A 22,625-nucleotide genomic window follows, 5' to 3' on the forward strand; every position below is an offset into this window, starting at 1 on the left:
CAATGATAAAGGGCAGAAGTCTTCAAAGGTATGGAGACCTTAAAATACAAGCTGACCTTCTCCTTATTCTGCTAACTCAGCATTTTAACATGACAATTATCTATGCAGCAAAATGTGGGAGAAAAAACCAAAACCCTAAACTGTGAGGAGTCCTTTTATAAGGAACCCTACAGGACTGGAATGGGGGTGGGAGGACTGATATTTGGGCTCCACCCCTGTGGAAGTCTCACTCTAGGGTAGGAGGGTTATGTTGGATCGATTTTTTCCTTAAAAGTAGTTTTGTTAAGAATTAGTCTAGTTTTCTGGTTTTAGTCTCTTATTTGGGTTGTTTTCATTTGTTTTTAGGAGGGATACGTATTTCTCACCTCTTGTAGGAATGTATTCTCATTATTCTTGCAAAAGAGAAGTCTATGTTTTAATGTATAAAATGGCAGGTCTTTTGTTTTTTTTCTTAAAAGTCTTCAGTATCTTGTTCCAAATAACTTCTTAAAGGTTTATGGGGTTTGATTCCATTGTCTTTATGAGAAATTTAATTTTCATAATGTTCTTCTACATTCTAATCTGATCAGTATTTTTAAGAAGAGGCATGCAAAATAGTGTTATTTTGAAGTTTGTGATATTTTGAGCTAAAGTGGATTACAAAGATAGAGTTGGACAAAGTGTTGCCTTTTCTACCTTTTCCATTGTCATCCAGCAGTAGCAAGTTCCTACTTCAAACTCTCTGATTTCACCTACACAGCAACGAGGAGAAAGGAATTGATGTTATGGGAATATGAAGCATTTTCTTACATGCTTAATTGTAAATGAACAAGCATAGAATATACACTATATGTGGATACTAAGTCACTCTAGGACTAGGTGGTGTCATGGAAGCAGGGGGTTGGTGGGCTGGGATGGGGGTGGGGACAACTGATACCCAGTGCAAGTTATAGAGCAACATTTCCATTTGCAGGTATCTAAGCAAATCTAAAACTGTATCCTCCAGCTTGTAGTGTTGTTGATTATTCGGGTTCAAAAGAGCAGGAAGCTAAATGGATGCTTTACTGTTGGAGGTTGAACTAGCTCTCCTTGAGAGTTAATAGGGTTAACCACTCATCAAGTATGTCAAGAATGTCCCTTATTGCTTTCAGAATCCTCTCTTGTTTATCAATTCTACCTAGGAAAAACTTCATCCTTCTCAGCAATAATTATGGAAAAAAAGAGTGCTGTTTACAATAAGATGTATGCATTTTTTCCAGCAATAACAATCAGTGCCTCTTACTAAAAATATTTACACTTTTCTCCTCCTGGATATATTATTTCCTAATAACTATCTGCTTTTCCTAAAAATTAGTTTGAAAAATATTTTCTTTAGTCCTGAGAGCTACACAGTAACTTACAAGAGCCAGATCACGAGTTTGGTTACTTTAGGGTAACTATGGTCCTAGAAGAAAAATCTTCACATGAAGAATTTAGTATGTGCAGAATTTAATCCAGTAACAGAAGAAATTATTTTTAATTGAAAAGACCATTGTTTCAAATTTAATAGAGATTAGAATTACAGACTTAATGTAAAATTATTATTTACTCTGCCGTTTTATAAAGGTACCCAGATTATAATTTTATTGTTAGAGGAGAAAGTATTCTGCTTTTTTGTAGACAATGCAACCAGAGAGATTCCCAGAAGCAACATTATGATCATTTGTACAAGTCCAAATAATTCTGAATAGTGGCATTTTTCTTTTTCCATAGGATCCTGTTTTCTGCTAAAAATATTTTGCTTTGATCACTACTCACAGGTTAGCTAAAAGCTGTTTAAAGGTTCTGGAAAAAAAAAAGGATAATTCATACAACTTCCAGAAAAATATTGCCTGTGAAAACTAATGTTACCTATTCCTTTCTCATTCATACTTCCAGAATAAAGTGCCAAGTTCCTCTAAAAGCAAATATATTCAGCTGCAGGCAAAGCTAGTGCAGCATCAAGAAAATAGCTATAAATTATGTAGATGGGACTCAGAAAGCTTACAATTGTGAGTGATAAATTTTTGTTATAACTATTAGCAAAAACCTTTTTGAAATAAAAACTTATGTATGTGTTCATGTCACTTTAAGGCTTATTAATTCTATGTGTTTTTCTTAATTTCTACAGTCTGAGGGTCCTTCATCTTGCAAAGCCTTTTATTATTATGTCCACAATAAAGTCATTAAAGGAACATTTAGAAAATTCAGTTTTTATTACCATAGAATCATAGGATTGTTAAGATTGGAAAAGATTCTTAAGATCATCAAGTCCAACTGCTAACCTATCACTGCCAAGTCCACCAATAAACCACAGCCTCAAGCACCACATCTACCCTTCTTTTAAATACCTCCAGGGCTGGAGACTCCACCACCTCCCTGGGCAGCCTTTTCCAATGCCTGACAACCCTTTCAGTGAAGAAGTTTTTCCTAATATCCAACCTAAACTTCCCCTGGCGCAGCTTAAGGCCATTTCCTCTCATCCTATCAATTGTTACTAGGGAGAAGAGACTGCCCCCCACCTCGCTACAACCTCCTTTCTGGTAGTTGTAGAGAGCAATAAGGTCTCACCTCAGCCTCCTCTTCTCCAGACTAAACAACCCCAGCTCCCTCAGCTGCTTCTCATGAGACTTGTTCTTTAGACCCTTCACCAATTCATTGCCCTTCTCTGGACACACTCCAGCACCTCGATGTCCTTCTTGTAGTGAGGGACCCAAAACTGCACACAGTATTCGAGGTGCGGCCTCACCAGTGCCGAGTACAGGGGCACCATCACCTCCCTGCTCCTGCTGGCCACACTATTCCTGATACAAGCCAGGATACCATTGGCCTTCTTGTCCACCTGGGCACACTGCTGGCTCACGTTCAGCCGGCTGTCAACCAACAACCCCAGGTCCTTTTCCTCCAGGCAGCTCTACAGCCACTCAACCCCAAGCGTTGCACGGGGTTGTTGTGACCCAAGTGCAGGACCCAGCACTTGGCCTTGTTGAACTTCATACCGTTGGCTCCAGCCCAACAAGGCCAGCCTGTCCAGGTCCCTCTGTAGGGCCTTCCTGCCCTCCAGCAGATCAACATTTCCACCCAGCTTGGTGTCATCTGCAAACTTACTGAGGGTGCACTCAATCCCCTCATCCAGATCATCAGTGAAGATATTGAACAGGACCGGCCCCAACACTGAGCCCTGGGCAACACCGCTCATGACTGGCCACCAACCAGATTTGACTCCATTCACCACCACTCTCTGGGCTCGGCCGTCCAACCAGTTTTTAACCCAGCGCAGAGTGCACTTGTCCAAGCCGTGAGCAGCCAGCTTCTCCAGGAGAATGCTGTGGGAGACAGTGTCAAAGGCCTTACTAAAGTCCAAGTAAACAACATCCACAGCCTTTCCCTCATCCACTAAGCAGGTCACCTTATCATAGCAGGAGACCAGGTTAGTGAGGCAGGACCTCCCTTTCATAAACCCATGCTGGCTGAGCCCGATCCCCTGGTTGTCCTGCATGTGCTGCATAATGGCATTCAAGACGATCTGCTCCATGACCTTTCCCAGCACCGAGGTCAGGTGACAGGCCTGTAGTTCCCCGGATCCTCCTTCTGACCCTTCTTGTAGAGGGGCGTCACATTTCGCTAGTTTCCAGTCGTCTGGGACCTCCCCGGTTGACCAGGACTGCTGATAAGTGATGGACAGTGGCTTGGCGAGCTCCTCTGCCAGCTCCCTCAGTATCCTCGGGTGGATCCCATCCAGCCCATGGACTTGTGAACATCCAGGTGAAGCAGCAGGTTGGTGACTGCCACCTCTTCAACAACTGGGACTTCATTCTGCATACTAGCTCCATCTCCCAGCACAGGGGCCTGACAACCCTGTGGATGACCAGTCTGACTGTTAAAGACTGAGGCAAAGAAAGCATTAAGTACCTCAGCCTTCTCCTCATCTTTCCTGGCAAGGTTACCTTCCTCATCGAACAAAGGAGGGAGATTCTCCCTGGCCCTCCTTTTGTCACTGATGTATTTATAAAAACATTTTTTGTTATCTTTAACAGTGGCAGCCAGTCTAATTTCCAGCTGGGCCTTCACCTTCCAAATCTTTTCCCTGCATAACCTCACAACATCCTTGTAGTCCTCCTGAGTCACCTGCCCTTCTTCCAAAGGCGGTAAGCTCTCCTTTTTTTTCTTGAGTTCCAGCCAAAGCTCCCTATTCAGCCAAGCCAGTCTTCTCCCCCGCCCGCTCGACTTATGGCACATGGGGACAGCCTGCTCCTGCGCCTTTGAGACTTCCTTCTTTACAAACATCAGCCTTCCTGGACTCCTTTGCCCTTCAGGACTTCCTCTGTTAACCAGACGCCTTAACAATCCAAAGTCTGCCCTTCTGAAGTTCAGGGTAGCGGTTTTGCTGACCCCCTTCCTTACTTCTCCAAGAATCGCAAACTCTATCATGTCATGGTCGCTGAGCCCAAGACAGCCTCCAACCACCACATCACCCATCAGGCCTTCTCTGTTCGTAAACAGCAGGTCCAGCGGGGCACCTCCCCTGGTTGGCTCGCTTACCACCTGCGTCAGGAAGTTATCTCCCACACACTCCAGGAACCTCCGAGACTGCTTTGCCTCTGCTGTGTTGTATTTCCAGCAGATATCTGGTAAGTTGAAGTCTCCCACGAGAACTAGGGCTAGAGATTGTGAGACTTCAGCCAACTGCTTGTAGAGTACTTCATCTGTCTCCTCATCCTAGTTGGGTGGTCTGTAACAGACTCCCACCAGGATGTGGTGGGAGCATTGTACCTCTGTTGCATAATTTAAAATTATGTCCAAATTACTGGTCTGAGAATAAATATTGAAAGTTGTTTCAGAAGTTTACTTGAGGAGTGTTTGGCACCACGACTTCTGAAACAACATCAGCTGTGGAATTGACTGAAAAAGTCAATGAACATTCACAGCCTGTAATCAGTCATACAGCCTTCTAACCCCACATATGAAGCCTCATGCAGAAATGTGTAAGCAACACTAAGAAAAAATAAAATTTTTTTTATCTGTCTTCATAGCAGAATCCCAGCTCTGAAAATCTGTAATATGGCATCACTTGACGACAGAGGAGGAGGCAAGGACAGTAGTGAGATGGCAATGTAAGGGCTGATGAATAATGGGTCTGTTTAGTATTGTACATACAAAACAACACATAACTTATTAAGTTTTGCATTTTTTTACTCTTTTATGGGGAGAAATGCCTCTGAGAGACACTTCACCTTCAGTTCTACACTTCAAAGTGAATTCTAACATATGGTATTGGGAACCCTTTTTTTTTTTTTTAACAAAACAAATAGTACAATTTCAAGAACTGTAAATATCACCCAGGTCAGACTTCAAACGTAAGAAAGATCAAAAGAGCATTTTGCATATGTAAGCAGTTTTCAAAAGAAATTATTTGCCTCTGATTGAGTCACTATGACAAAGTGACTTGCTTGGTTGACATGGGGCAGACAGTGGACATTGTCTACCTGGACTTCTCCGAGGCCTTTGATATGGTCCCCCACAGCCTCCTCCTGGAGAAATTAATGCGTTATGGCCTAGACAAGTGGTCTGTGCAGTGGGTGGGGAACTGGCTGACAGGCCGCACCCAAAGGGTGGTGGTAAATAGCTCTTTCTCAAACTTGCAACCTGCCACTAGTGGAGTCCCCCAGGGATCGATATTGGGCCCAGTGTTATTCAATATATTCATAAGTGATCTGGATAACAGCATCAAGTGTAGCCTGATGAAGTTTGCGGATGACACCAAGTTGAGTGGGGAAGTAGACACTCCGGAAGGGAGAGCTGCTCTGCAGGGAGATCTGGATAGGCTGGAGGAGTGGGCCAGCAAGAACCTTATGAAGTTCAACAAGGAAAAGTGTAAGGTCATGCACATGGGAAAACATAATTTGGGAGTGCAGCACAGACTGGGATCCATCTGGCTGGAGAGCAGCTCTGTGGAAAGGGACCTGGGTGTCCTGGTGGACAGGAAGCTCAACATGAGCGAACAGTGTGCTGCTGCAGCCAAGAAGGCCAACAGGATGCTGGGTTGCATCAAAAAGGGCATCACCAGCAGAAATAAAGAAGTCATTATCCCACTCTACTTGGCGCTTGCCAGGCCACACCTGGAGTACTGTGTGCAGTTCTGGTCCCCGCTATACAAAAAGGATGTGGACAGGCTGGAAGGGGTCCAAAGAAGGGCCACCAAGATGATCAAAGGACTGGAAAGCTGCTATATGAGGATAGGCAGGATGAGAACTGGGTTTGTTCAGCCTTGGGAAGAGGCGGCTCAGAGGGGATCTCATCACCATGTACCAGTACTTAAGGGGTAGCTAGAAAGAAGATGGAGACTCCCTTTTTACAAGGAGTCACATGGAGACGTCAAGGGGAAATGGACACAAGTTGCTCTTGGGGAGATTCCGATTGGACATGAGAGGAAAATTTTTCACAGTGAGGACAGTCAACCATTGGAATAATCTTCCCAGGGAAGTGGTAGACTTGGCCATGTTGGAGACCTTTAAGAGTCATCTGGACAGGGTGCTGGGCCATCTTGTCTAGACTATGCTTTTCCTAGAAAGGTTGGACTAGATGATCCCTGAGGTCCCTTCCAACCTGGGATTCTGTGATTCTGTGATTATGGAACATTTCAGCTATTCAGTTGTATAAACCAGGACTGTATAGGCCTGGGAGTGTGTTGGCTAGCTCGGCTCTGCAGTCACATAAATTACTCCTTTGGAGATTAAGTTTTGCAGATTAGCAAGCAGTAAAACACACAGCATCTTCAATTCATCTCTTCCTAAGGTTTTCAGTAGTTTTTTTAATGACCATTATCTGAGATAGCTGCCACCAATATGGAAATACATATTTTAGTAGGTTAAGGTTTTTTGTTTTCAGTTTCACTTTGAAAATAGCTTCAGGTGCAGCTATACTATTATGCCTCAATCTCTTCTCTCCAAGTTTAATAAGGAGGTACTTTAAAGATTTGACAGTGACCAGCCTCAGCTGTCTCAACCTATCAGACTAAACAGACTGGACAAACTAATCCTGTCTTCCAAAGAGGCTTCTGCAGTTGTGATAGCACCATCTTGCTTCCCCAGAGGGGAAGGTTGCTGCCTTCATACTTTCTTCTTTTCAGCTGATATCTGAGAGACACTGGCTTTAGCTACAGACTTCTGTTTGAGGAGGACTGAATCAGCAAATTGCTATTTTCCAAAGCTCATTATCTTGGGCATGCATGAAAATTGGCTAAAATGGATACCTGGGAGGGTAGAGGAATGTATTAATTACCCTGTGGGAGAATTACCTTTGAAAGCAATGCTAGGACAGGTAATGCCATACTTACCTTGCAGAAACAGGACTTCTCTAACTTGCTGGGTTTTTAAGACCTCTGAAACTGTCAGGTAGCAAAACATACAAAATAAATTTGCATCATTCCTCAGAGCATAGTGCAAAGATTCACCAAGGGAAGATGTGAAAGTTTTTTCACCTGAGATTTTACTTCCCACTAGATCTCTTTGCTTAAGGGAAAAGTCTGAATTATAAATTATTTTCTAAATAAATGTAACTGTAACAAATTCAGTGTAACAGAATATCACTTAATTTCCATGCTATCATGCAAATGCTGAGCTTCTTAAAGTCCAATGAGCCTGTACAAAATTTTTGTTAGAAGTCAGATAATTACTGTCACTAAGCTGTTTTCTAACTGCTAGATCTAATATGCAAAGTTTGGCAATATAATAAAAACAAAGCAAGCCTCCCATCATCATGTAAACAGAACAGAATTCTGTGATGATTGCTCTTTTTTATATATATTTGAAGTTACTCCAGAACTCTACTGCTTTTTGATATGTTCATTCAGTAAAATCTGTTCATTGCTGCTTATTTTTTATATATTCAATTCTGATTACTAAACTAAAATTGATATAGAAAGACTACAGCTTACATAAACAGCAATCAAGCAACTGCTTACTGATAAAATATGCATGTTTGAGGCTGTCATGGTTTTAGCTGGGATAGAGTAGATTTTATTCAAGGACTGGAGAAGTCCTTGACTAGTACAAGCACTACCCAGCAATAACTAAAACATCAGCGTATTAAATGTTCTTTTCATACTAAGTCCAACACAGAGCACTATACCAGCTACAGTGAAGAAAATCAACTCTAGCCCAATTAAAACCATGACAGTGACTTAGTTATACTCACCTTTGCTAGGTCAGCACAGGGAATGGCCCAGTATCTGGAAATATAACTCTGGGAAAAGGTCTTACACTTACTTGAATACTGGCTGATTTATTTTAGATTTATCTTGATAGTCTTGTCATATGCATTTTCTAATCATTTTTAAACCAAATATTCTAATAAATTACACTTTATTTTTACTAGCTAAGCATCAATTTATTATCAAACTTGCAAGAATATTTATTTTAAATTACTACAACAATGTTATTGTTATGACTTAATCTTGCAGCTCCTTACATAACAAAGAGTTCTGCAAGAATTCAAGCATTGTAATATACAAAACCTTGTCTTTTTATCATCCCTGCAAAACAACAATAGTCACCTCAGACCATCTGAAACATTTCATTGGTCCAAGCATACTTTCTAGAAAATCTTTTTCCTGTTTTCACGTCTACAAAGACAAAAACACCTTGTTAAGTGGTTGTAACCTGGACTGAGAATACTGGAAGTACTCTGTAATACATATGCTTCCTGACATATTCAGTTTGCACAGCTTGTACTAGATATATAAATGACCCAGAGAATAACTGTTCATAATGAAAGAATTTGATTTCTAATCATTGCTGTTGAAAATTTAACCTTCTTGGTGAAAAGCCATTGTTGCTTGGGCAAGGCAGAGGGTTCAAAATCACAAAGTTGTATTATTGTAATTTCCTCTTGACACACCTCTCATGCTCTTTTCTGCTTGTCAATGTTGCTGGCATTACCAAAACCATTTTAGGCCCAAATAGATATAGATAAGGTAAAAGGCACAAGATACAGGGCAGAAAAAGTAGCTAGAGAGGTGTTACATTTCTTGTTCTTGACTCCTACATAAAATAGATGCAAAACTACCATTAGAAATTTTTCCTAGTTCTGGGTTTAATAGGATAACTCACTCAAAGAGAAATTTTTTGCATGGAGAGGTGGATCTATTGTCATGTTCTGGGCAGTTTTCTCCCTACCATGTGGTCCCTGCTATTGCCAAAACAATAACCTTGTAGATGGATCTATAACTGTTATAAGATAATACATGAAATATTTTCATCCATCAAAATAGTTGTAATTTCTCCCTTTCTTTATTTTTTGCTTGTTAATACTTAATTGATAAGATTTATAGGGTTCTCGTTCTTCTATTTTTAAAACTGCAGAAAAGCCAAACATAACATTTTTTTAAAAAGAAGAGGAGAATATAAGGAGGTAAATACTTACTAATTTTGCCAAGTAATGACTGCAGGTTCAGTTTTTGTGCTGCCTTTGCTTGTGTCTTGATGGAAAAATATATGGACCAGCATGCAAACAGCAAGACAGATTGTGGAGAGGAAGTCTATAGATCATTATAGGGCAAGAATAATTGGAAATTATAGTGTAGGACTTGGTTGAGAAAAATCAGTTGAATATTAAATACATGTTGACTAAATGTTTCAGTGTAAAACCTTCAAGGGACAGAATCAAAATTTAGTGACAGAAAGAAGTTCAGAACAGAATGTACAAAAACATAGTGAATAACTGCATAAGTAGAATAATTGTACTTACAGTTACCTAGTGAGGCAAAGATCTAACTGATGTTTTGCAGTTGAAGTTTACCTTAAATTCCCATTCTTTAAAATGGCTTTATATTTGGTGAAAAAAAGATGCTTTTTTCTGTCTAAATTCCAATTTCCCCAAGAGTTTTGCTTTTCAAAAATCACTACCATATATTTCCTCCATTTTTGTTCTCTTAAAACAAAGGTTTCTCTTAGGAGAGTCAAACAACTAACATGCCCACTCTTAGCCTTTCACAGCATTAAGCTGTCTTCTACTCTTCAGGGGGACTCAAATTTCCTCATCTTTTTCTGCAGCTTTTTATGTTATTTAGTTACACATTCACTGTTAAGCATGTGAACCAATATTAATTTTGGTTCATCTAATTCTTCTCAGACATCTCTGCATTGCTTGGTTTAGTGCCTTGATATCTTTTTGTATCAGTGAGAACAGAAAGTTTCAGGACAAAAAAACAACAAAAAAACCAAAACCAAACCAAACCAAGCACCTTGTCATGTGTCTCTTTCAAGGTGTACAAGCCTTGGTTTCCTTTAAATACTTTGAAATCTTTTCTGACCTATTCCTCCATTCTGGTGTCATTATTTTCTTACCACAGTTTTACTTTCTGGACTCCAGACTCCTGCAATATTGTTGTCAATGCTGCAGAATAACCCTATCTGATATTTAACTTCATCTGAAGTTAAATGTCACTCTTCCTTTCACACAGGTTTGAAGCATTAGCTACAGTTACTGAATAGAGTCTGAATGCTGTTTCAGAAGAGATGAGTTTTCCAGCTAACAGGAGAGTGGTTGCCAGAAAACCTGCTGCAGGTTACTTCAAACTGAACTAGGACAGCAGTCCTATCCCAGCTATTAGCAATTTGATATCTCTGCTGTCTATGACCAGACTCTGACAGTTCTGGACAAAGCAGTAGGAAAATATGCAAGGAATTTACCACAAGACTTCTTCTCTTATACACAATTCTGGTTTCTTGTTAGCAAAATGCTAGTTCTCTCCTGACTTCCTCCTAGGCTCCATTCATTTGACAAGGGGTAAACACCATCATTTAACTCTGGAATTATAGTGGTACTTCTCCTGGTAAATTTATGCATGAAAGCTGAGATCCAGCCGTCCTGAGATATCAAAATGTCAAGTTTCTAAGGTGCCCAGTCCTTTCCCTGTGAAAAGAAAACACAAATAAGTCCTTCTTGTTTTCAGAATAAGCAGAAACCAAATACTTCTTTTATACTCACCCTTTAAAATAAAATCTCTACAATACTGCCACTGCTAAGAATTCATTTTAATTTAACTTGCTTACTAAACAAACAGATAAGAAAATAAGTGTATCAAGATGAAGGGACCTTTCAAAACAAAATTAAGCACTTATTTTCATTTTCCGATTTTTTTCTTTTTTTTGGTTAAATAAATGTATTTACATGTCACCTAGTAATTGCACTTTGCTCTAAGAAATTAAGCATCTTTACTGGAAAAGGTAAAACCAACAAAACCAAAATTTGAGCTGCATAATCTGCATAAATGTCAGATTTGGTGCAAAGCCACAGAGTTGATTATGACGAAGATGTGTTTTGATTAACCTACCTGTTCAAAAAAAATCATTCAGCTTACATTGTAATATCAGGCTAGCAGCACTGTGCTTTAAGGAAACTAAAAAAAGGTGGCATTTCTGTTTCTGTACCACATTAGTCTGTGAAGTTTAAATCGTCTTCTTTAAGTGTCCTAGAAATCCATAAGCTTTCATTCTTTCTGTGAGTTCTGATACTGCAGATTTCTCTTCCAAGGTTAGCAGGTAAAGTCTCATAAGTAAGTCACAAAATTTACTGTTATGGTGGCTATACCTGTCATATGGTACAGGTAAAAATAAATCCAGATCAGCTGCTGCAAAGTGGTGCGGAACCGCAACTGAAACTCTGTTTTATACCTGCTGAAGTCAAAAGATACTTTCTTCATCTGTGATTCTTGTGAACAAAGTTTAAACATTAAATAGCAGCTGCAAAGCTATGATTTAGCATGTGCATTTCTCTATGCACATATGATTTTATGGCAACACTTTCTATAGGAAAATATCTTTGCCTAGAATGTACTTTAATCACAGCTAGGTGCTTCCTCTACCAGATATAAAGAATAGTTCTGCACAGCTAGGCTTATATTTTAGCTTACACATAATTTATATATGCACACATATAAGTCAGGAAGTAACATTCATGCATGGCCAGTTAGTTGCAAGTTTCAAATCTGAAAGGAACAGCACTGCATCAATATTAGTGTCTCTGAAGGCAGGAATATATCCTTGCAGCACCTTTTGAAGATTGGCTTGGTTGACCAGGGACAAAAATGAAATCTTCCTCCCATGGATATTTGTAGAGACACCTTGTGACATACAGACGTGTACATGCATGCAATCTCAGTCACAGTTCATTAGCATCCCATATATTAATCTGTTTGACAGTTCTCCTATGCACAAGTATTCTACAAAGAAACAAATGCAAAGACTAGTTGTTACCCTAAAGTGAAATAATATTAGACTGTCCCAAGACATTGATCAAAAGGCATGCAGATCATTGCACTTTCAAAGGAAGTCTGTCTCTATCAGCATCAAAATCAGTGGACTGGGAAATCTGCAGTGTCTAAATGATGTTTATAGTTTTGCTGTTATGTTTCTATTTAGTGATACAACCCATGTGGCTTCCTTCTTCCATGTGGCTGATGTCTGTTGCTCAGCTGAAGAAGCAAATGGAAAATTCTCTGATACAGTTTATTCTATTTTCCTGGTGCTTTGTACATTTAAAAATGTCATTTTAGATTATATTTCACTCTGAAAGTAGTAAGAAAATGCTCATCGTCTACAGAGCTGCAGTTGGCTAGCATCCTGGCTTCAGTCTTATCACCTGCTTTTATCTGAAGAACTGTATGGTGGGCATAGACCCACTGGCAAAGGGCAAAAGTTAAGGAGGTTTTATGTCCTCCATACCCGTTAGTATTAATTTCTGCAGTACATCCCTGTATGACATGATGGTGTAGGATTACATATTTTCCTTCTCTCCCTTCCCATTTCTTCAGATGGAAAGAGAAGATAAGCATTAGATTACTGGTTAACAGAAAAGTTCATTTCTACTATTTCTCATTATTTTGTAAGTTTAGGGACTATAAAATGGTAGAATGGTTTGGGTTGGAAGGGACCTTTAAGGGGCATCTAGTTCAATGCCCCTGCCATGGGCAGGGACATCATCACCTAGATCAGGTTGCTCAGAGCCCTGTCCAGTCTGGCCTTGAATGTTTCCAGGGATGGGGCATCGACCACCTCTCTGGGCAACCTGGGCCAGTGGTTCACCACCCTTATTGTAACACTTTTCTTCCTTATATCTAGTCTGAATTTATCCTCTTTTAGTTTAAAAATACATTTATTAAACTTATTAGAATAAATTTAAAATACAAGGGACCAAAAGTACTTTCAGCTGAGTGTATCTGGCCTGTATCTCTTTCCCCTTCTTGTCCTGATTTTTGTGGAAAAAGGACCCATGTGCATGGCAGAGAAGGAAAATATTAGGGTACTTTGGCTTGTACAGTCTCATCTAAATGAAGTCTTGTCTTAAACATAAAATTAAACTAATTTATTTTTAATCCAAAGACCTACTCCTAAGGCTAGATGAAACCAATGTAGGATACATAAAGTTGTATGTAGGATGTTACAAAAGGAAGCACTGAGGTTTCTCTTCTGAAATGCTTAGTTCTTTCATGGTAGGTGTTCAGTAATTTGATCGTCTGTCTCAGCAGTCTGAGGACATAAATTTTGGCTTTGCAGTGATTCCTGGAGGTTAACACATTTCACCAGAGCAAAGGAATGACTTCCAAGCATAAAAAACTCTATCACAGATATAGTACCATGTTCTACAGTGGCTCCCAGCAGAAAAGGGCAGAACTAGTAATTGATCAAAATCTCTATTCGTCCTTTTAGATTTCTTGACCATATCTATCCTCATGGTACTGAAGTCCCCTCTAATGCAAATGTAGTCTATGTTCGTGAATTATGCATAATACTGTCTAATTATTTGTATAGACATTTCCATATTGCTGATCATTGCAGTATCTGGGTCTCCAGAATAATTTAGTTTCATTAACCTTCAACTGACTATATATAAAACAAGCCACATCTGCTTTGACAAGTACAGCTAAGTTTTGCTCTTATTAATTTGTTCAGTATCTAGCCTTCTAGACAAAGCAATACTGTGGGAAATAAAAATAGTGAAGCAGGAAGAAAACAGCCTAAAGATAGTTCAATATGCTCACTGAGAGAGAGAAAAGTAACACCTGTAACTCACCGTTTTCCATCTCAGTCTTAGTCTGTTGACCATCGTCATGTTGCTTTAATATATAGTAAATATTTAGAGGGACACTTTTGGCAGAAGAGCACTGACTTTGGCAGCTCTACAAGTAAATGTCAGCTCTGAGTTGTCCCAGGCCTCTGTGCAATACATCAGAGATTACCTGTCATCCATGAGTAAATGACCTGTTCCAAGTAGCAATCTGTATTATCATTTCTAAAGAATTCTATGAGATTGCTTTTGAAGAATTCTAATGATTGCTAAGAATGTTTTTGTGCAAATAAATGGCGAATGACATTTTGTACATGATTTTCCTGTCAAGATTACAAAATTTCCAGGTTAGTACTACTTTGTCTGATCCATTGGTTACCCTCTCTCAGTGTGTTTCTCAGATTTTTGTTTTAGTTTTATGGGAAAAAAATCCACAAATTAAAGATGTCTATGGTCTTTGAGATATACAGATATCAATATCTATATGGATGCATAGTTCCATTTTCATTCAGATCCACTTTACCCAGGATGTCTCCAGTGGTTTGTTTAGTCTTTCTGTAAACACCAGGAGGTGCTTAAAACATATGCTGTTTTTCTGCAAAATTAGGGATTTCAGTAATTAAGAAAAGTCAGTGTTATAACCTCGATTCATTTCTATTGTTTTGACTTGAATAACACTAACTGAACTCTGGATTCTTATTCTTGTAATGGGAAAAACATTGTCCAACTGATTCTGACCTACTCGATAAACTGTCATTTGCACTACTATACAAGGCTAGAATTTGTAGATAAATAATTCAGAAGTGTGAACTAACCAAATATAATTTCTTATAGCTAAGCCAAAATTCTGAGAAAGGATTTGGTAACTGGAAAGTATCTTTCTGACATAAAAAGATAATGGCTTCAGACAAAATAATTTTAAAATATTTTTTAAATCTTCTGGTCCCAATCTATAAACACATTTCTGGAATCTCAGTTTATGTTTTGAAGAATGAAATAATCATACTATCTATCACCTGCTGCTTAGGACCGCTGACTATTGAGTAGTCAGTGTCATTTCAGATGACAAAATAGGGTTATCTGTGCATACAAAGGGCATGACTTTCCCTCGCTATCTGCAGTAGGTATTTTTTAAGACAGACAACAGTCTTTTTTAAAAGAAGAAAACAGGAAAAAGATTATTGCAGCATTTTCATATGAATTAAGTGATGGTAGATAGTGGGAAAACAAACATGTTTACAGGACAGAAATGTACTTGCTAATACAAATTTAATACATGAAAGAGCTCTTAAATGAGAAGTATACATAGAAACATTGGTCAAATTTATATGAAGTAGGGCTAAAGAGATAATTATGTAGCACTTGGTGAAATTAAAATCTGCTTTTGGTATTTGTAACTTCTGCAAATTTTTGTGAAATATCTCATTTTTACAATGGAAATTGTCAGAAGCTTTATTATTACAATTACTCAGAGAAAGCATTGTTGCATATCTTCAGTAATATACATTATTCCCAGAACTCACACAGTAAATATTTTAAATCTCAGTAAATTATAAGAAAGTAAAAGTTGCAGGGTAGTTATTGCCTCAAAAGGAGTAGATGTAGGAGAATACACTTTGTAATAATACACATCTGAAGAAAAAAAACATTGAAACAAAACATTGCTCTGTAGCATGTTTAAATATACATGTATAGATGAATTCTTGCATGTGAATACCAAAATTTGAATTGAAAAGACACTTCTGAGCTACTAACAAAACTGTTAAGATCACCACATTTCTTCGTGTGGACTGAAAAGGGTCACCAAAGCACTTACTCACCCCTGGTGTGACAATGGGCATGTCTTTGTGGAAACACAGGCAGTCTGGAAAAACAGCTATCAATAGCAAAAGGACAGTGTAGCACACTCTACAGTCTAGAATTCTCACCTCTTAAAAAAAAGGATCATTTTGAATGAACTTTCACCTAACTAAGAATGTGCCTTGGACAGTAAAAGAACATTTAGAGAATTATTCAAAGGTATAGGTACACTGAGAATTTTGCTCATTTCCCCTTCCACTGCAAGCTTATGTATCTCTGATCATTCAAGCTACCTGCAATAACTTTCTCCCATTTTCTCTCTAAAATCTTCCAAATGAAACTCAGGGTTCAAATGGCTGAGTAGTATGTCCATAGTCTAATCCAGAGAGATACCCTTAATAACTTTAATAATTTTGGCTCAGTCCCTAAATTAACTGCACCATAACCTGATGTGTATTGCTCACAATATTCTCTAAGGCGCTCTTCACTGTGGAACATATTATCAGCAAAAGACCATGTAAGTCTGCATTTTATTTCCAAAGCCATCTGAACAGCTTCCTATCTCAAGTAATGACAATGATTCTGGGTGCTGAAGCATATTTACAGTTAGTATGCAATTATAATAAGGCCATGTAATATTGTCAAGAACCTCAGTAAAGTGACAGTAGTAGTACTTACAGGCCAGACCAAGATATAAATGCAAGATAGCAAAATATTTCTAGCAACAGGATAGCTGCTGCTTCAAATTGATGGAAATGTGTTTCCAACCTCAAAGTATCCTGTCTTTACAGTGTAATAAGACAGCCTGCATGTCACAGATCATTAATATAACTCGACACACCAAAAATATAAAATTATAAAAAGTCATCAAATAATATTTAAAACAAAATGTCTTAATTATGAAATGCAATTTTCTACTACTACATTCCAGCACTCCAAAACAGACCTTTCTACAAATGAGGATGTATCAATAATTGTCAATTTTTCTAAAACTATGGATTATCATAATAATAGGACTGAGGAATAAGGAGAGCATACTAATACTGTTAGATGCAGAAGCAGTTTTGAGACATCTTTTCTTAATAGTGTAGGGTTTTACAACTGGTAATTTTCAATTTGCTGTCATCTCTCGATAGAGAAAAAATTATTTTCTTGGCAAAATAATATGCATGCTTTATACTTGATGTGTAATTTATGAAGGATATGGTCAAGAAGCTCTGTTTTTTATTATACTTGCAGAGACTTCATGTAACACACTTGTGGCAATATAAGGTTGGAAAAGACTTGTTCACTCCTTAACCAAATGGTAGAATCACATATTCCTACATCATCCCAGACAGATGTGTCTAGCCTGTTCTAAAAAGCCTCAGCTGATACAGAATATACAATTTTATAGCACTTTCTATGTAAAAGCGCTGCCTGGGAGGCATCAGCATTCACAAAAAAAAAAGTCTTTTTTTTATTCCTGTCCAGAAAAGAGGAGTTTCCAAGCATGTCAAATTGTGCTAATAAAAAATAACAACCAAGAAAAAAATGCATGGTCTAGCCATGGCTCTGTCAAATACAAAATGGGTGACCTCACTCTTGGCTGCCTCCCTAATAAAGAGGTGGTCTACACGTCAAGATGTTAGTTAGCACTGGTGGCTGTGAAATTAAAATTCTGCATCACAGTTAGGGGTTTAATTTTGAAATAAGTCTTTGGAAACACACCTCTCCAAGACTGCATACTGTCAATGTCCTGGACATAACTGATTTTTTAGTAGTTGTGTTCTTAAGAATTCTTGTTCTTTCTTGTGGAAAGTACCTACCTACCTATTTTAGCCAAGGGATTCCACAGAGTTCCAGCAAATTAGGGCCTGTACTGCTTAAAGCTTTTGAAGAGTGACCTCATGGATTCTTCAGTTCTGCTTTCACTGTTGGTATTTTTTGTCCTTTCCCCTGCTGTGAAGTACATCTACAAGCACTAATTACCTTTTCCTATTATTATGAAAGAGAGAGGAACAAAGTAAAAATTATGTTGTCAGAGGTAAAGAAAATGTCTTACTATTTTACAGTTGCATTTTAAAGCAAACAAAAACCACTATTTTTTTGCTGGCTGTAGTTTTAGAAAGGAAAGCTGGTAGTCAGTAACCAGCTGGCAGTTAATCACCAAGTGAGTAATCAAACCCAAATATAAACCTGTGGTTCATTCTTCTGGTCAGTGTATTTGTTTTTTCTTTATATTTCTTGAAAATACAAAAAAAAAAAAGAAATAGTGGTGCAAAAGATATCCATTTCAAATCCACAGATGAAGGCAGAATCTTTTTAAATTTTCAGATGAACCCATTGGCCTGAACAGCCAGAATATATTGTTGGCTAGAGATGAAGGGTTTTTTTTCAATAAACAGTAACTAATAGCAGCTTAATTACATCTTTTAAATTCACTTTTTAGTCCCCTTCTGAACTGAAGCTTTTACTGAAGCCAGCAAAAGCCAGCAGGGCAAAGGATGAATTCTGAAATGGACTGTAACCTTTTTCTTTTTTTCCCAATTAAGCACAAGCAACTTAGGTGAACATAGATTGAAGGAATAACAACTTGAGATCCCTTCCAACCTTAATTATTCTATGACTATGAAATGAAATTCAACAGCTAAACACCTATGGATTTGAAAACTTTTTTTCATTACTAGATTACTCTCAAGGAAAATCAGATATGTCAGGGATCTCAAAACATCTTTCAGTATGCTCCAATGTTACACTGGCTTTTAATAGTAAATTACTAATAAAGGGAAGAAATGATTGGATTGCTCCCAGGAGATTTTGCTGGCAACACGAGGAGAATAGAAAGGCACAGAAGTTGCTTAGAAGACATTTTTATTAAAACGTGATTCATTCAGAGCTTAATAAGGTGAAGTTATGATAGACAGGATGTAAGACATATTTCCTGGCAAGAGGAGAAAATAAAATTCTGTAGATGCATTAAATGGTAATAAGAGTGGTCAGGAAACTGTTCTTCTGCCTCTTCCCTACTAAGCAGACTATATTGACATTGAAGAAATGAAAGCACAAGTATTATCACTAAAAACTCAGCAGACTTTGGATATGTTGACTCCTGAGTGCAATCACAGTATGCATAGGAAATTAGTTTGGATATGAGGGTAGGCACACTTACAAGTTTAATTGCTTTTTGTGTTCTTCTGCTGGCCAGCCAGTCTTTTGACTTCTAAAAGGGATTTGCTTTTAATTTTTTAGCTGGGCTAATGTTTTGAACCAGTATTTGCTATTGACTGAGAGAGTCCAGGATTCATCATCAAAGCATTATTAATCACGTTTAAGTTAGAGTGTCATTACTTTTACAGAGAACTACAATACTTGTGGGATTTTGTTAGATATTATCTTTTCAAAATCTCCCTTTCCTGTTCTCGCACATTAGTAGAATTACCCCAAAATTATTTTGGATTTTTCTTAAGTACTTATTTTTTATTTCTATATTTAATTAAGCACAGCAAGGTGATTTCTTCTATTCATGTCTAATCAATCAATAATATTAATTCTGTGAAATTTTGGTCAAAACAATGCTGCAGATAAATTGTTGATGATATGTTATAGTCATGTTTAAATTGCTACATGATACAAAAATGCATCATTAAAACACAAAAGTTTCCTGCAAGCGAGCACATACATCCTTACCTTTTTTGCCTTAAAAAATGTGCCTAAGCAGAAAGTATGTTTGAAATGAAAATGTTTTACATGTACAGGCAAACACTCACATGCATATATATGTGCACCTAAAAAGAGGAATTCAGTGTAGATGAAAAAAGTTAAAATGACCAACCAGGATGTTACTCAATGTTCTGAGTTAAATTTACTTTGCTCAGTCTCACAATATAACACATCAACAGCAGTCTCAACTTCTAATAAGGTCTTACCAAAATGCATCATTGATAACTGGGAGAAGTTTACTAAGAAAGATAGTGATTCTTTTTCAGTACCCACATAAAACTAGACTTCTCAACTTAAAATCTCACTTTGTTCCCTTAGTGAAATGTGCTTTTTAAGTCATGAAGGTGCTAGAATTTAAAATATGTTAAATTTGCAAAATTTTTTTTAAATTTTATTTTCTGTCCCATAAGCCATTCTTACTTTTAGACATTGTTTTTGAAGATAATTGGGACTACCAGTTCACAAAACTTTTCACAGAAAAAGCAGTTTGTCACTTTAGAATTGAAAGTGACTTTTAATCACCATGTTGAAGTATTTTATTGTGGTGAAAATATATCTGTACTCTTCCATTTTGGAAGTGATCTCTTAATTAGGGTCTGATCCAAGTTCCTTACATCCTGTTTCTTTATTAAAACATGGATTCCTTCTGGATCAGGCCTTCCAAGGGATGGAATGCTTTAGTTCTAACAGGAGGAGGCTTGGTGCATCATGCTTAATTTTTGGTCACAGAAGAGAATGGGAGAACAAATGAAATATATCAAAACTGCCTAAAACTTCAACTGACTTGAAATTAAATGTCTTTTTAATTTTTAAAGGAAATTGCTATATTTAATTTCAGATTTATTAGAGTATTGTAAAATGCCAACAAATTAAATAGTTGTTCAATTTGTTGCCTATTCTACATTGGCTGATCAGAGAATATATTTTCTGTTAACTCCTGTAGTAACCATGCTGCTATATATCTGATATAGAGCCAAAAAAGGGTCTTGTTTCTAATGATGTTTGAATAACTATCAATTCCCTACAATATTATTGGTATCTAGTTTCTATCTCAACAATATTTCCATCACGAGTCTGTAGTGGAATGTGATAAAACAAACAAAATGTGGTTTCTTTACTGAAGACTGTATAACAAGATCTACCAGAAATGGAAATAAGATGGCCTGGGTTTTGTGAGGGTAAAGATAGGAGACGCTGAACTGAAATTACATTACATTGTCACAAAAAAAGTTATTTTTCCCTAAACCTGAAATACTTACCGAAAGTTTAATGTTTAAGGTCTATTAAAAACAAGGTGAATAGACACATTACCTGTACAATTTCACCTTTTGAAAAAAGCAAATTTCTTAGTTTGCACATTTTGTTTTATTCTGATACTTGTACAATATCGTTGTTGTGACATTTGAGTGCCATATGAACCACTGAGCATTAAGTTTTTTTCTCAGTCAATGCTGTAATGTGACTCCTAAAAGACCTATAAAGGAAAGAAACATTAAGTGGTTTCACAAGCAGTTTCTAATATCTCACAAAATAACAAAACTATTTGATTATCATGATAAGTCTGCAGGAAACGCATCCTACTAAATGGTGCCAGCTGGCTATAACTGAAATATTATTCAGTCTCTTATTTGAAGATACAGTGATGGATAAATAATGTTTTCTCCACAAAGAAAAGAAATAACAAAGAGACATTGATTGCAGTTGAGCTTTAGGAAATTACTTTGTAAAAATGCATGTTGGATCCCACATGTACTAGGTCTTGTTCTGATTAAATAAAATGCTCTTACTGGTGTTAACTTTATTGCTCCCAGAGTGCTGGCTGGGAACTGCAGAGCAATGCATGTATCACCAGAAGTTCCTACACCAGTCATTTTCTTGCAGCGTTTTCCAAAGGTGGAATTAGATTTGCATTGATGCTACAGGGAAGAATGTTAGAAAGCAATCAGGTCTCAGAAAGAAGGCACCCAGGCATTAGAGTGGTCTGGGAAACTGATTACTATGCAAAATGGAAATTCAGGTTTAAACTCAGTCTCCAGCTAAGGTTGAAGGCAACGAGTATTTTCTTGATATATAAAGCCTAAGGAGACACCTGACCGCACTTTTCCAGACATAACAAGTCGTTTTCATTTTCAGCCTTTTCATCCACTCTCCAAATGATTTATTGAAAAGGAAATAAACAAAGCAAATTTTGAGTTATTGTCCATTGAAAGCCATATTCTGGCCACTAGAATTAACTGTCTTGCAAATAAATCTCTGTTCACATAAGAAATTTGTCATAAACATCCTGTTAATTTGTCTAAATTAATTACATGTTAATAACTTAAAATTATTATGATGATTAATTAATATTATTAATAATAAGAGCACTTTACACAGTATATCATGAAACAGATTGGAAGGAACAAATCTACCTGAATAGCAAAAGGATCCAATATTCTTCTTCAAGTAACAGGCTACAGCTGACTTGGGAGTAGGCAATGGAAAATGGGAGAAAACAAAGCAGAAAGATACATTTATACACCTCAGCAGCCTGAAAACTTCAAAAAGAGAGTTCCAGGTAGACACTAAGTTTGCTTCTCCCTTAGAAAAATATTGAAAGAGTTAACATTTGCTCTATCTGAATGAATCCAGCCTGCTGCACAGAGAAAGGATAGATATAGGTAATTAGGTAAATAGGATTTTATTCATACAAAGCACCGTATTTTAGGATGATATAAAACTCTCAGTAGACTGTAAAGCATTCTGTTTTTCAGACAGTGGCTTAAAATGCTGAATAATGCAAAAATACATACTGTCATATACAACATGACACAATGGACTTACAGCACACAGAATAATTTATACGTAATTGTGACTCCACATCTGATATTTTCTTGCCAAATAAGCTAAATCCTATACATAAGAATTCAGTAAAACTTTATACCTTGTATTTTAAACCCCACATCTATGATTGCACAAACTGTGTGGGTAAGTCAGTTAGCACAGGCTATGCTTTTCTGTCTTAAGCAGAATGACAGACAAATGTCACCCACCATGCAGCTGCTCATTAATGTACAACA

At 37.5% G+C, this 22,625-nt stretch overlaps 1 long non-coding RNA gene across 1 annotated transcript; it reads right to left on the bottom strand.

The window, feature by feature from the left end:
* Positions 1 to 201: 201 nt before the first annotated feature.
* LOC135310478 (uncharacterized) lies at positions 202 to 11,037 on the bottom strand. Its single transcript, XR_010370547.1, has 3 exons — positions 8,194 to 11,037; positions 7,334 to 7,384; positions 202 to 731 (listed from the first exon to the last, which is right to left on the bottom strand). It is a non-coding gene; the product is annotated as an uncharacterized LOC135310478 (long non-coding RNA).
* Positions 11,038 to 22,625: the final 11,588 nt, after the last annotated feature.

This window comes from Phalacrocorax carbo, chromosome Z, assembly GCF_963921805.1.
Source record: "Phalacrocorax carbo chromosome Z, bPhaCar2.1, whole genome shotgun sequence".
Taxonomy (NCBI): domain Eukaryota; kingdom Metazoa; phylum Chordata; class Aves; order Suliformes; family Phalacrocoracidae; genus Phalacrocorax; species Phalacrocorax carbo.